The sequence below is a fragment of the Nuphar pumila genome, chromosome 10 (assembly GCF_984573655.1).
Source record: "Nuphar pumila chromosome 10, dmNupPumi1.hap1.1, whole genome shotgun sequence".
Taxonomy (NCBI): domain Eukaryota; kingdom Viridiplantae; phylum Streptophyta; class Magnoliopsida; order Nymphaeales; family Nymphaeaceae; genus Nuphar; species Nuphar pumila.
In genome coordinates, this window is record NC_143258.1 from 48,290,127 (window position 1) to 48,303,195 (window position 13,069).

Here is a 13,069-nt window from a genome sequence, read left to right on the forward strand (position 1 = left end):
TACGGTTTTTGGAATATCCTCCGCCTTGATTCTTAACTGATGGTACCCAGAATGAAGGTCGATTTTCGAGAACAATTTTGCCTTCCTCAAATGATCGAACAAATCATCGATCCTAGGCAATGGGTACTTGTTTTTCACTGTCACTTAGTTTATCATGCAATAATCAATATAAAGTTGCATCAAATTATTCTTCTTCTTGACAAAGAGGACCAGTGCATTCTGATAAAACCTTTGTCAAGAAGCTCCTGCAACTACTTCTTCAGCTCCACAAACTTTGTAGGTGTCATCCGATACGGAACTCGAGAAACTGGTGTTGTACTAGGCACTAACTCTATAAGACCCACAATTTTTCAAAAAATATCTGAATAAAATTCATGAGGCATTTACCGGTAAAAATAACATTTTTTCTCAGAATGCGAAACAAATCAATTCCTGTGAGCCAGTTATACTTGAGATATTCGTTGCTTTGCGAATATATGCTCAAACACTCTGAAAGCCATAACTTTCTACCTGAACGAAATCAAAAGATTTCCTCAAGCCAACTTTTTTAGTTATGTCAATATGAAGAGAATGACCTACTAAGAATTTTTCGAAAAAAAATGCTGAAAACTCAACTTTTTTGCGAGACCCGCAAAAATATTTGTGGGACCCACAGAAATATTTCTCAGAAAATATTCTAAAATATTCCAGGACCTTCCAACACCTTCCATGGAAGGAATTTCTGAAAAAGCCAAAGGGCATTTTTGTCAAATGGGTTGCTTAGCCCCTAAGCAACCTCCTGTATAAATAGAGGAACCCCCCTCCTTTAGAAAATCGCCAACCCCCTCTCTCTCTCCTCCTTTTCCAAACCTCCCCCACCTAGCCTAGCCCACCTGACCTGGTCTGAGCCTGCTTGATCTGGTCTTAGCCTGCCTCACCTGGTCTTAACCCACCTGACCTAGGTCTGAACCAACCTGACCTAGTCCAAACCCAGTTGACTTGACTTGAACCTAGTTAGGTTTGAAGTCAAAGTCCAAGTCCTTTTTCGTCTGAAGTTCGAATTTGATCCTTTTTGAAGTCGAACCTCTTGGAGGATGGATCGAAGCGTTCGAAGCAACCAGAGTCGTTTCTTTCTTGAATTGAAGTAAGTTTGCTTCATTAATCTATCTCTCTCAAGTATTTGATTGTTTGTATATAGCATATACTTTCGGAAGTAGTATCTTGCTTTAGTTCTTGGTTGATCCCCTTTTGGACGCTTCGTTGTTCACCTGCTCGCCTCGTAACTATCGTCGGATATATATATATATATATATTCAAATACATAGTATATACATTCTTAAAAATGGTATCTCGCCCTAGTTCTTAGTTGAGCCCTTTAGAACACTTCAGTGTTCACCCGCTCGCCTCGTAACTATCGTTGGATGCAGATATAGGTGTATATCTGTTGATTCTGCTGACGCGTCTTATATCGCACAAACTATATAATTTACCTTTGCCGTCGCGTTGTATGATGCCAAGGCTACTGCTTTCTGCTATTTTTTATAATGCATTTACTTACGCCGCCGTGTTGAATGACACCAAGGCTCCTGCTTTCTGCAAATAAATACGTAGAATATTTCATTCAGTTAAACACCCCGAACAATAGTATATGGACGTCGTTGAATCAACCCCAAATCATCGCGTTGTCACCCAGATATGAGTCCCCTAAGCTTACGAGAGATGCAATTATCGAAACAAAGCATTAGCTTAGGTACATCGATACTTTGAATGTATGAGTGTATGGACGTTGTTGAATCAGTCTTGCATAACCTTTGTGAAGGTGTCATGATCGGTATACTACTGGACCGATTGGGAAAAAACCCAAATGATATCCGTACGACTAAGCGAAGTTCGGAGAGTTGTCCTTAGATTCATGGGATACGGATGTGCCAAGCATAAAGGCTTGAGCTAGACACCCATTTGAGACCTTGAAGAGGTCAAGGCTAAGTAGTGGAGACTTAAGCGGTTATTCAAATCACAACCCTGAAGAGGATTGCACTAAGTCATGAGGACTTAAGCGGATGTTCAACTCGTAGCCCCGAGAAGGCTCTTGCGATATACGCTAAGTCATGGAGACTTGAGCGTCGTTATTACGAACTGCTACCCTGAATGGTCATCGCATTTACTTAAGTTGAATAGATGTATGATTGCTTGTTTACCAGACCATCAGTGGTTCTGACCCCTTTTAATGGGGATTTCAGGTGTTGGACCTACGTGGCGATATGCGGAGCAAGGCGGCATCGAGTTCCAGGGTTTCTCTAGACAGAGTTGTACTGCTTCCTTTTATTGAACCTATACTGCTTTTTCAAGCAGTGATGTTGTAATAAACATGTGGTTTTTGATAAAATTAAACACTTTGGTGGTCAATGAGTTGCTTGGCCACATACCTGGAACGTGCTCGGAGTTTTCTAAAACTGTCGACTCATTATCGTCTGATTTTGCTGCTAAAAGCTTTTTTATGTCCGCTGCAAAGAAAAAAAGAAGAAAAGATTCATGAAAATTTTCAGCTTAGCTTTGTTTTGGAAATCCGGAGCGTTACAGAATTGGTATCAAAGCATGTGTCTGAGAAACCTGGTTCAAGATCCGTCTTGTTCACCGTATCACACTGTAAGTATATCTCTTCATAGTAGTTTCTAATTCGAGTGCATCTTTGTATAGATGATAACTCATGACTCACGAGGGTACTGCTATTGTTGCAGGATCATGCACGATGAGTGGGTATGCCCATATGAGATTCAAGACTGCCAGTTTTGTAGCGAAGAGGGGCATTCCGCCAACGAATGCCAAAGAAAATATATCGTTGATATGGGTCGGCGGGGATCGCTTGGTCTTAGGGACGAGACCTCGCGTGTTAGTGGACCACATCACTCTAGTGTGGGGAGTAGCCATACCCCATCGACTTCAGATGAACTATCACATCTGGTAAGATTTGACTTAAACTTCCTTGAGGGATTCGGTCAAACGCAAGGCTATCAACATGCATCATATACGTCTAGCTTGCACAGTCAGGATGAGGGATGCAACAACTCCTTCTATAATCCCATTATGATTTTGGATTCCTCAAATCATAGTGCCATTATATGGGGGAATGGAGCGGCTTCACAAACGTCGAGCCTGAATGGCCAGGGAGAGGGATACAACATCTATCATCCCGTTATGGTCTCGGATTCTCCAAGCCATGATGCCACAGAGTGGGCAAGTGGACCGACGTCATTGATCTACCCACAAGATTCGCTTGAGAGTGCGGAAGTACCGCCCAAGTCAAAACTAGTTGTGCCTGCACCAAGGCAATGTGGAAGCAAACGATATTTCAGGTTGTTTGGGTCAAGAAAGAAACCCAGTTCTTAGAAGAGGTTGATAATATTTTGGAGTCAATGGACTCATGTATATAGTTTCTCGCCGCCTATGTCGGCTAGAGTGGCATGACACTTGTATATAAGGGCGATGGGTGTGCTTGTAAAATGTGATGTATATTAACTAAATAAAGCTTTGCTTCAATATATACATTGAGAAACTAAGACACGTTGCTTGTATGTGATAGATAAATGGCTCCCACGACAAGGATAACCATGCCAAGCGAGGAGTCTCATACTCAAGGATTTATGCTAGAAACACTCAACAATCTGGTTACCGTCATCCGTGAAACAAGGCCAGAACCAGTCGCACCTCGAAACGAGAACCTTGGGGGAATAACTTATGAAAAATTCCTCAAACTCGATCCACCAGTCTTCGCCGGTAGAGCCAATCCTGAACTGGCAGAGAGTTGGGTCAAAGAGACAGAACGTGCCTTCCTGGTACTGGGAGTACCAAAAGAGAAAAAGACCAACTTTGGCACGTACAGGCTGAAAGACAACACACGAAAGTGGTGGGATACCACTAAGATTATCCAATTCTCACAAGTTAAAGTCATTCCTTGGACTGACTTTCAGAGAGCTTTCGTGGATAATTACTTCTCGTTGCAGTCTAGAAACAAGAAAAAAATAGAGTTTGTGGAATTGGAGCAGGGTGGTATGAGTCTGATTGACTATACCACCAAATTTCAAAATCTTGAACGGTACTGCTCCTGGTTATTTGCGACCAACTAAGAAAGGGCCGACAAGTACATCAATGGACTGCGAGAAGGGCTAAGATCATGGGTTATCACCAGCATGCCCCAAACTTTTCAAACTGCTGTGGCAGCAGCTTAAAAAATTCAAGTGGATTGAGAGCGATCAAAAGTGATCATCGCAAAGAGGCCCGTAGTTGATGGTGGGAACCGAAAAAGAACGTTCCCAAGTGGCCAAGGTTCACGACAACCCTTTCAAAAGAGAAAGTTCCAAGGTGGAAACATTACTCAACAAGTCGTGGGGCCAAGGCAGAACATGGCTCCAAACAATCTGTAGTCCAACTCGAACTGCCCTAAGTGCCATGTAAATCACGCTAGAGGACCATGTCCACGTGACACAGGTGGTTGCTTCTACTGTGACAAAGTGGGCCACATTGCAAGACTGTGCAAAAAGAAGCTTGCAGATGAGCAAAAGAGGAATGTCGGATCTGTCGAACCCCCTCAACAAATACCACAACGATCACAAATCCAACGACCTCCACCTAGAGTAGAACAAAGGCCTGCTGCGGGTCGTGTATACGCTGTAACGACTGAACAAGTCAAAACCGATGACCTCATTGAAGGCACCGTACCTGTTAATGGACATGTAGCTTACGTTTTGTTTGATTGTGGTGCTACTCATACTTTTATCTCCAATGATTTCACCGAACAACTTCACGCTTCGGTACAACCGGTTGATAAAATGATTGAAGTATACAACTCGTTGGGTTCACGCACCAGATGTATTCATTGCATCAAGAACTTGGATATAGAGATAGCTGGGCAACACTTGTCTACCAATGCCATCCTAATCGATATGGTACAATACAATGTCATTCTGGGAATGAATTGGTTAGCCCAGAACCATGCCAGGATCTTATGTCGCGAGGGCAGGGTGATTCTATCACGACCGAGAATGCCTAAGATAGAATACCGAATATCTAAGCCAGTTCCACAAAAGCGGCTTATATCAGCTCTTAAGGTACAGAAATACCTTAGGAAGGGTTGTGTGTTCTTCCTGTTGAGTCTCTCGGTGGAAAAATCCAACGACCAGCCCCTTGAGAGTCTGAAAGTGGTGCAAGAGTTTCCCAATGTGTTTTCTGAGGAACTGCCAGGACTTCCGCCACTTCGTGAGGTTGAATTTGGAATTCAATCCTTACCTGGAACAACGCCGATATCCAAAGCCCCGTATCGAATGGTGTTAGCTGAACTCAATGAGCTGAAATGTCAGTTGGAAGAACTGATGGAACAAGGGTTCATCCATCCAAGTGTATCACCGTGGGGAGCCCCGATGCTGTTTGTAAAGAAGAAGGATGGATCCCTTCAGTTATGCATCGATTATCGGATGCTTAACCAGGCAACTGTTAATAATAAGTACCTGTTGCCTTGGATTGAGGACTTATTCGATCAACTCAGAACTGCCAGAGTATTCTCCAAGATCGACCTCATGTCTGGGTATCATCAATTCAGAGTTAAGAAGGAAGATATACCAAAAACTGCCTTCCGAACGAGATATGGCCATTATGAGTTCGTAGTAATGCCCTTCGGACTCACTAATGCGCCTGCTGCCTTTATGGATCTAATGAACTGAATATTCAGACCATATTTGGATAGCTTTGTCATTGTCTTTATTGATGACATTCTTGTATATTCCGAGAACAAAGAACAACATAAGGAGCACTTGAGGATCGTCTTGAAAACCCTTCAAGATAATCAACTTTATGCCAAGTTTTCGAAATGTGAATTCTGGCTAGACAAAGTGATGTGCCTTGGCCATGTGATCTCAAAAGATGGAATCACAGTAGATCCTACAAAGGTGGAAGTTGTGATGGACTGGAAGCAGCCAGAAAATATCACTGAGGTTCGTAGCTTCCTTGGACTTGTCGGATATTATCGGAAGTTCATACAAGACTTCTCCCAAATCATCGTACCGATGACGAAACTGTTGAAAAAGGGAGTTAAGTTCGAATGGACTGACCAGTGTAAGGAGTGCTTTGAGGTTCTCAAATAGAGGCTTACCACTGCCCCTGTCCTTACCATACCTTCTGGTCAGGGAGGCTTCGTGGCTTATACCGATGACTCAGGAACAAGTCTGGGTTGTGTGTTGATGCAGCATGACAAAGTAATCGTCTATGCATCCCGTCAGTTAAGAATTCATGAGAAGAACTATCCAACCCACGATCTTGAACTTGCCGTGGTGGTGTTTGCATTAAAAATCTGGCGACACTACCTGTATGAAGAGAAATTTGAGGTCATGACGGACCAGAAAAGCCTAAAATACCTATTTTCTCAAAAAGAACTCAATATGCGGCAACTGCGATGACTAAAATTCCTTAAAGACTATGAATTCACACTTTCCTATCACCCTGGAAAGGAGAATGTTGTAGCAGATGCCCTTAGTCGCAAGACTATTGGCACTCTGGCCAGCCTCACCGGACAATAGAAGCTGATGGAGGATTTCGTCAGCTGGAAGCCATTCCTGGCTGATCCAGGAAAGATTCGATTGTCATACTTGACGATCCATATCAAGATCCTCGATCGCATCGTAGCCGAACAGTTCAAGGACCCCCAGTACTCCGAATTAAAGGCTCGTGCCGAAAAAGATGACACTTTCTTCCATTTAAAAGAAGACGGAGGAATATGGATGAAAGAAAGGATTTGGGTTCCGAATAACCCTGAGCTAAGAAATGAAGTACTCCAGGAGGCTCATAGTAGCAAGTACACTATCCACCCTGGAGGTACAAAAATGTTTCGGGACTTATAGAGAAAGTACTGGTGGAGGGGTATGAAACGTGATGTGGCTACGTTTGTCTCAAAATGTTTGATCTGCTGGCAAGTCAAAATCGAGCATCAACGACCTGGCGGAAAGATGCAACGGATCGAGATTCTGGAATGGAAATGGGAAGGCATTATGATGGATTTCATCGTAGGGTTACCTCACTCTAAGAGACAACATGACTCAATATGGGTAATTATGGACAAACTCACAAAGTCTGCTCACTTTCTGCCAATCAACACTCGGTATTCAACAGAACGATTGGCAGAAATCTATGTTTGAGAAATCGTCAGACTCCATGGAGTGCCGATATCGATCATATCTGATCGCGACCCAAAGTTCACCTCCCACTTCTGGGAGCAGCTGCAGAGAGCCCTGGGAACAAAGCTCAAGTTCAGCACAACTTTCCATCCGCAAACTAATGGGCAATCTGAGCGGACCATACAAACTCTCGAAGATATGTTGAGAGCCTGTATGCTGGAATGGAAAGGTGATTGGGACTCCCATCTAGCGTTGACTAAATTTGCTTATAATAATAGCCACCACGCTAGCATTGGGATGACACCGTATGAAGCCGTGTACGGGCGACCCTGTCGATCACCAATCCATTGGGGTGAAGTGGGTGAGCGAACCTTGGACTCGCTCATTGTGTTGCAGCACTACACTGAGCAGGTCCACATGATCAGAAAGAAGCTACTGACTGCTTAGAGCCGGTAGAAGAGCTACGCAAATCAACGACGTAGGGAACTCACTTTTGCGGTTGGAGATAACATGTTTATCAAGGTCTCTCCAACCAAGAGTGTGTTTCGTTTTAGAAAGAAGAGGAAGTTCAACCCCAGATTCGTGGGTCCCTTCAAAATTTTGAACCGGATTAGAGAGACTGCCTACCGAGTAGCATTAACACTGCAATACGTGCAAATATATGATGTATTTCACGTATCAATGCTTAGAAAGTACGTTCATGATCCTTCTCATGTCATTCAACATGAAGATATTGACATTCGGGAAGATATGATGGTGGAAGAAAGGCCAATGGAGATCATGGAGTGACGGGAGCAAGTGCTAAGAACGAAGGTCATTTCACTTGTTAAAGTGAGGTGGCAGCATCATGGAATCGATGATTGCACTTGGGAGCCCGAAGCTAATATGCGAGATAAGTATCCTCAGCTATTCACTTTGTACTATTAACTGAATTTCGCGGACGAAATTCCTTTAAGAGGGTAATGATGTAAGACACACAATTTTTCAAAAAATATCTGAATAAAATTCATGAGGCATTTACCGATAAAAATAACATTTTTTCTCAGAATGCGAAACAAATCAATTCCTGCGAGCCAGTTATACTTGAGATATTCGTCGCTTTGCGAATATATGCTCAAACACTCTGAAAGCCATAACTTCCTACCTGAACGAAATCAAAAGATTTCCTCGAGCCAACTTTCTTAGTTACGTCAATACGAAAAGAATGGCCTACTTAGATTTTTTTGGAAAAAAATGCCGAAAACTCAACTTTTTTGCGGGACCCGCAAAAATATTTGTGAGATCCACAAAAATATTTCTTAGAAAATATTCTAGAATATTCCAGGACCTTCCAGCACCTTTCATGGAAGGAATTTCTGAAAAAGCCAAAGAGCATTTTGGTCAAATGGGTTGCTTAGCCCCTAAGCAACCTCCTCTATAAATAGAGGAGCCCCCCTCCTTTAGAAAATCGCCAACCCCCTCTCTCTCCTCCTTTTCCAAACCTCCCCCACCTAACCTGGTCTGAGCCTGCTTGATCTAGTCTTATCCTGCCTGACCTAGTCCTAACCCACCTGACCTAGGATTGAACCTACCTGACTTAGTCCAAACCCAATTGACTTGACTTGAACCTAGTTAGGTTTGAAGTCAAAGTCCAAGTCCTTTTTCATCCAAAGTTCGAATTTGATCCTTTTTGAAGTTGAACCTCTCGGAGGATGGATCAAAGCGTTTGAAGCAACCAGAGTCGTTTCTTCCTCGAATTGAAGTAAGTTCGCTTCATTAATCCATCTCTCTCAAGTATTTGATTGTTTGTATATAGCATATACTTTCGGAAGTAATATCTTGCTTTAGTTCTTGGTTGAGCCCCTTTTGGATGCTTCGGTGTTCACCTGCTCGCCTCGTAACTATCGTCGGATATATATGTTCAAAAACGCAGTATATGCGTTCTTAAAAATGGTATCTCGCCCTAGTTCTTGGTTGAGCCCTTTAGAACACTTCGGTGTTCACCCGCTTGCCTTGTAACTATCGTTGGATGCAAATCTAGGTGTATATCTGCTGATTCTGCCGACGCGTCTTATATCGCACAGGCTATGTAATTTACCTTTGTCGTCGCGTCGTATGATGTCAAGGCTACTGCTTTCTGCTATTTCTGATTATGCATTTACTTACGTCGTTGTGTTGAATGACACCAAGGCTCTTGCTTTCTGCAAATATATATGTAGAATATTTCGTTCGGTTAAACACCCTGAACAATAGTATATGCATTCCTTTATGTCACCGCTGTATAAAGCACATGCTTCTCCTTATACTAAATATATGACTCGTAAAATGAATGTTCAAATAGAGATCAACTCCAAATCGTCAATGTGATTCCCTTACCGCTCCTCGTTTAAGATTTTGCTTGACGAATGAAGCCCCTATTGGAAAGGTTTCATTTTTTGGCAAAATATTCTTTACGTAAAGACTAAGTCAATTACGTATGACCTGGCTATAGCCCAGGGTTTTTGTAACCTTGATGGATGCAAAGTACGCACAACGGTGCACATCCATTTCTTGAGTTAAGCGTAGCGATTTTCCGCCAAAGAGGGGAGATGCCGCTGAAATGAATAAAAAGAAACACACGCTTTCTCCGTTAAAGAGAGAAAGTGTTGCTGAAATTTCTGAAGAAGCTAAGAATAACTCAGAAAAGACGTAGCAGGATACTTTGTCATATAGCAGAGTGCTACCCCATTCATGGAACGCTTTCTACGACGTAGAAAGGTTCATCGCACCACTGCCGATAGAGTAGGGGAGGTGCTGACGAAATGGTTGGCAGGAGAGCTGCCAGAACCAGTTAAGTGCTACAACGATGCCGTTTGTTGGAACGATGTCAGAATGACTCGTCTCCCTAATACCTGTAAGGGCACCGTACTTGTAAGAGTCGTTGCGCCGAAGTAGTGGTAGCGCCTTGACGAAGTCCTGAGCTCGTTGCGTAAAAATACGCCGAGTAGCCGATCCGGTGAGATCGAGTCATGTGCATGCTCATTGAGAATTATCAGACAACCGAACTCATATGGGCCGCTGAGCCAGAGTGTGTTGTTTCCACCGAAAGATGTGAAGTGCTCGTTCAGGCCGAAGTGCCGAGAGCAGAGTTAAGCATGCATATGAATAAAACCTTTGTTCCACGGTGAAAACCGTGTGGTTGATTGGGATCAGGTACATACTTCTCAAAGGCTGCCCTATAGGCATGCAATGTTTGTCAAGTAATTGTAAGACCGACAAGCCTCTTTCAGAATTTCTCACCGAGGAAGACGGTGATGGTACAACCTTGAGTGACATATATTTCACACGAACCAGATAGAGTTCATTGATGGCCTCTGTCACTCAGAGGTATGGAGGTCATGGTTATCCTTAAATATCTAATGATTGAACCCAACTACTGCAGTAGCAGAATGCATTCGAATACCTAGTAAGGATCTCTTCTGGTATGTTGTACCGTCCTACTAGGGGGATGAGGTCAATAGGCCTCTGGGGTATCTAAAATACATGAAATAATCAACCCCAGATCATCACGTTGTCACCCAGATATGAGTCCCCTAAGCCCAGGGGGAGGTGCAATTATCGAAACAAAGCATTAGCTTAGGTACATCGATACTTTGAATGTATGAGTGTATGGACGTCGTTGAATCAGTCTTGCATAACTTTTGTGAAGGTGTCATGATCGGTATACTACTGGACCGATTGGGAAAAAACCTAAATGATATCCGTACGACTAAGCGAAGTTCGGAGAGTTGTCCTTAGATTCGTGGGATACGGATGTGCCAAGCATAAAGGCTTGAGCTAGACACCCATTTGAGACCTGGAAGAGGTCAAGGCTAAGTTGTGGAGACTTAAGCGGTTATTCAAATCACAACCCTGAAGAGGATTGCACTAAGTCATGAGGACTTAAGCGGATGTTCAACTTGTAGCCCCGAGAAGGCTCTTGCGATATACGCTAAGTCATGGAGACTTGAGCGTCGTTATTACGAAATGCGACCCTGAGTGGTCATCACATTTACTTAAGTTGAATAGATGTATGACTGCTTGCTTACCAGACCATCAGTGGTTCTGACCCCGTTTAATGGGGATTTCAGGTGTTGGACCTGTGTGGCGATATGCGGAGCAAGGCGGCATCGAGTTTCAGGGTTTCTCTAGACAGAGTTGTACTGCTTCCTTTTATTGAACCTATACTACTTTTCCAAGCAGTGATGTTGTAATAAACATGTGGTTTTTGATAAAATGGAACACTTTGGTGGTTAATGAGTTGCTTGGCCACATACCTGCAACGTGCTCGGAGTTTTCTAAAACTGATGACTCATTATCGTCTGATTTCGCTGCTAAAAGTTTTTTTAAGTCCGCTGCAAAGAAAAAAAAAGAGATTCATGAAAATTTTCAACATAGCTTTGTTTTGGAAATCCGGGGCATTACAAACTCGGTCGACAACTCAATCTCTCGATGTGGTGACAAACCCATCAAGTCCTCAGGAAAAACATCTGAGAACTTGCAGACAATGTCTGACTGCACCAAGGGTGTCGCCTGACTATCTTGTGGAGACACACTAGCCAGAAACACCATATAACCCTGCTTATGGTACTTAGAGATCTGTAAGGCTAAGACGATCTTCACCTCACTGAATAGTCTCATCGAATAGAATAACAACGCAGATAAATTAGGATGCTCCAAAATAACTTTCTTACCTAGACACTAGAGGGTAGCATTATGTCTGGACAACTAGTCCATACCCAGAATGACATCTTAAAATGTCATATCTAGTATGACCAAGTCGACAAATAACTCATGCCCCTTGATAACAATACTAACTGCTGGAAAATACTTTGTGCAGGAAGAGGATGCACCTATAGGTGACATCACATCGAGAACCTTATCAAGGCTAGCAAGAACCAATTCGAGCAATTTTGCAAATGAAGCAAAGATAAAACTATGGGTCACACATGAATCAAACATTATATGTGCAAAGTGATCGACGACTAGGAAGATACCTTCGATCAGGCCAGTCTGATCACCTTGAGTAGTTGTCGTAGCTGCATAAACTCTCCCATTGGTCCTACGCTGACCTTGTTGTTGTTGAGGTCTCTGCTGTTGTTGTTGTTTTCCCTGAGCCGCTGACTTGTTCGGACAATATGGAGCAATATGCCCAGGTTGCTGGCACTGGTAGCAGACCCCCTTGAACATCGGGCAAAATCCCAGTGGATGGATCTTGCAGCACTTGTGACACACTGGCTAGGCCTTTCCTTGCTGCCTTGGTTACTGGGGTCGGCCCTATTGTGCACCTTGTTGTCGCCTATCACGGGTTCGATGCTTTTTTCTACCTTGCGTCTTTCTGCCTGCGGGTGGGGCCTTCCTCGGTCTGCCTGAAGAACTACCACTGTTGCTGCCTCCCTTTTGAGATGCATACCTGGACCTCTCTCAGTCCTCCGCCAGGACTGTAGCAAACTCGATCGCATTGGCCAAGGTAGTAGGTTGGCTCATCAACACACAAGTTCGTAGTTCGTCTTTCAGCTTGTGCACGAACTTGGTCGCCCTTGCTTTCTCATTGATAAACAAGTTCAAACAGTAGCGCTCTAAACTCCTGAACTTGGTGGCATAGTCCACTAAACTCATACTACCCTGAGCAAGCTCAAGAAATCATTGTTGCATCTGTTCTCGAGCATAGACAGGGAAGTATGTGTCCAAGAACTTCTTCCTGAACACCTTCCAAGAAATCACGTCCAAATCGGCATACTTCACCCTTCGCCGGGTGTCCCACCATTTATTGGCATCGCCTTCTAGACAATACGTGCTAAAAGGAGTCTTTCTATCCTCGGAGACAGGTAAAATGTCGAACACTTGCTCAATCTCCTCGACCCATCTTTTGGCTGCTTCTGGGTAGGCCTTGTCCAAAAAAGTTGGCAGATCCAACTTCAAGAATCTTTCAA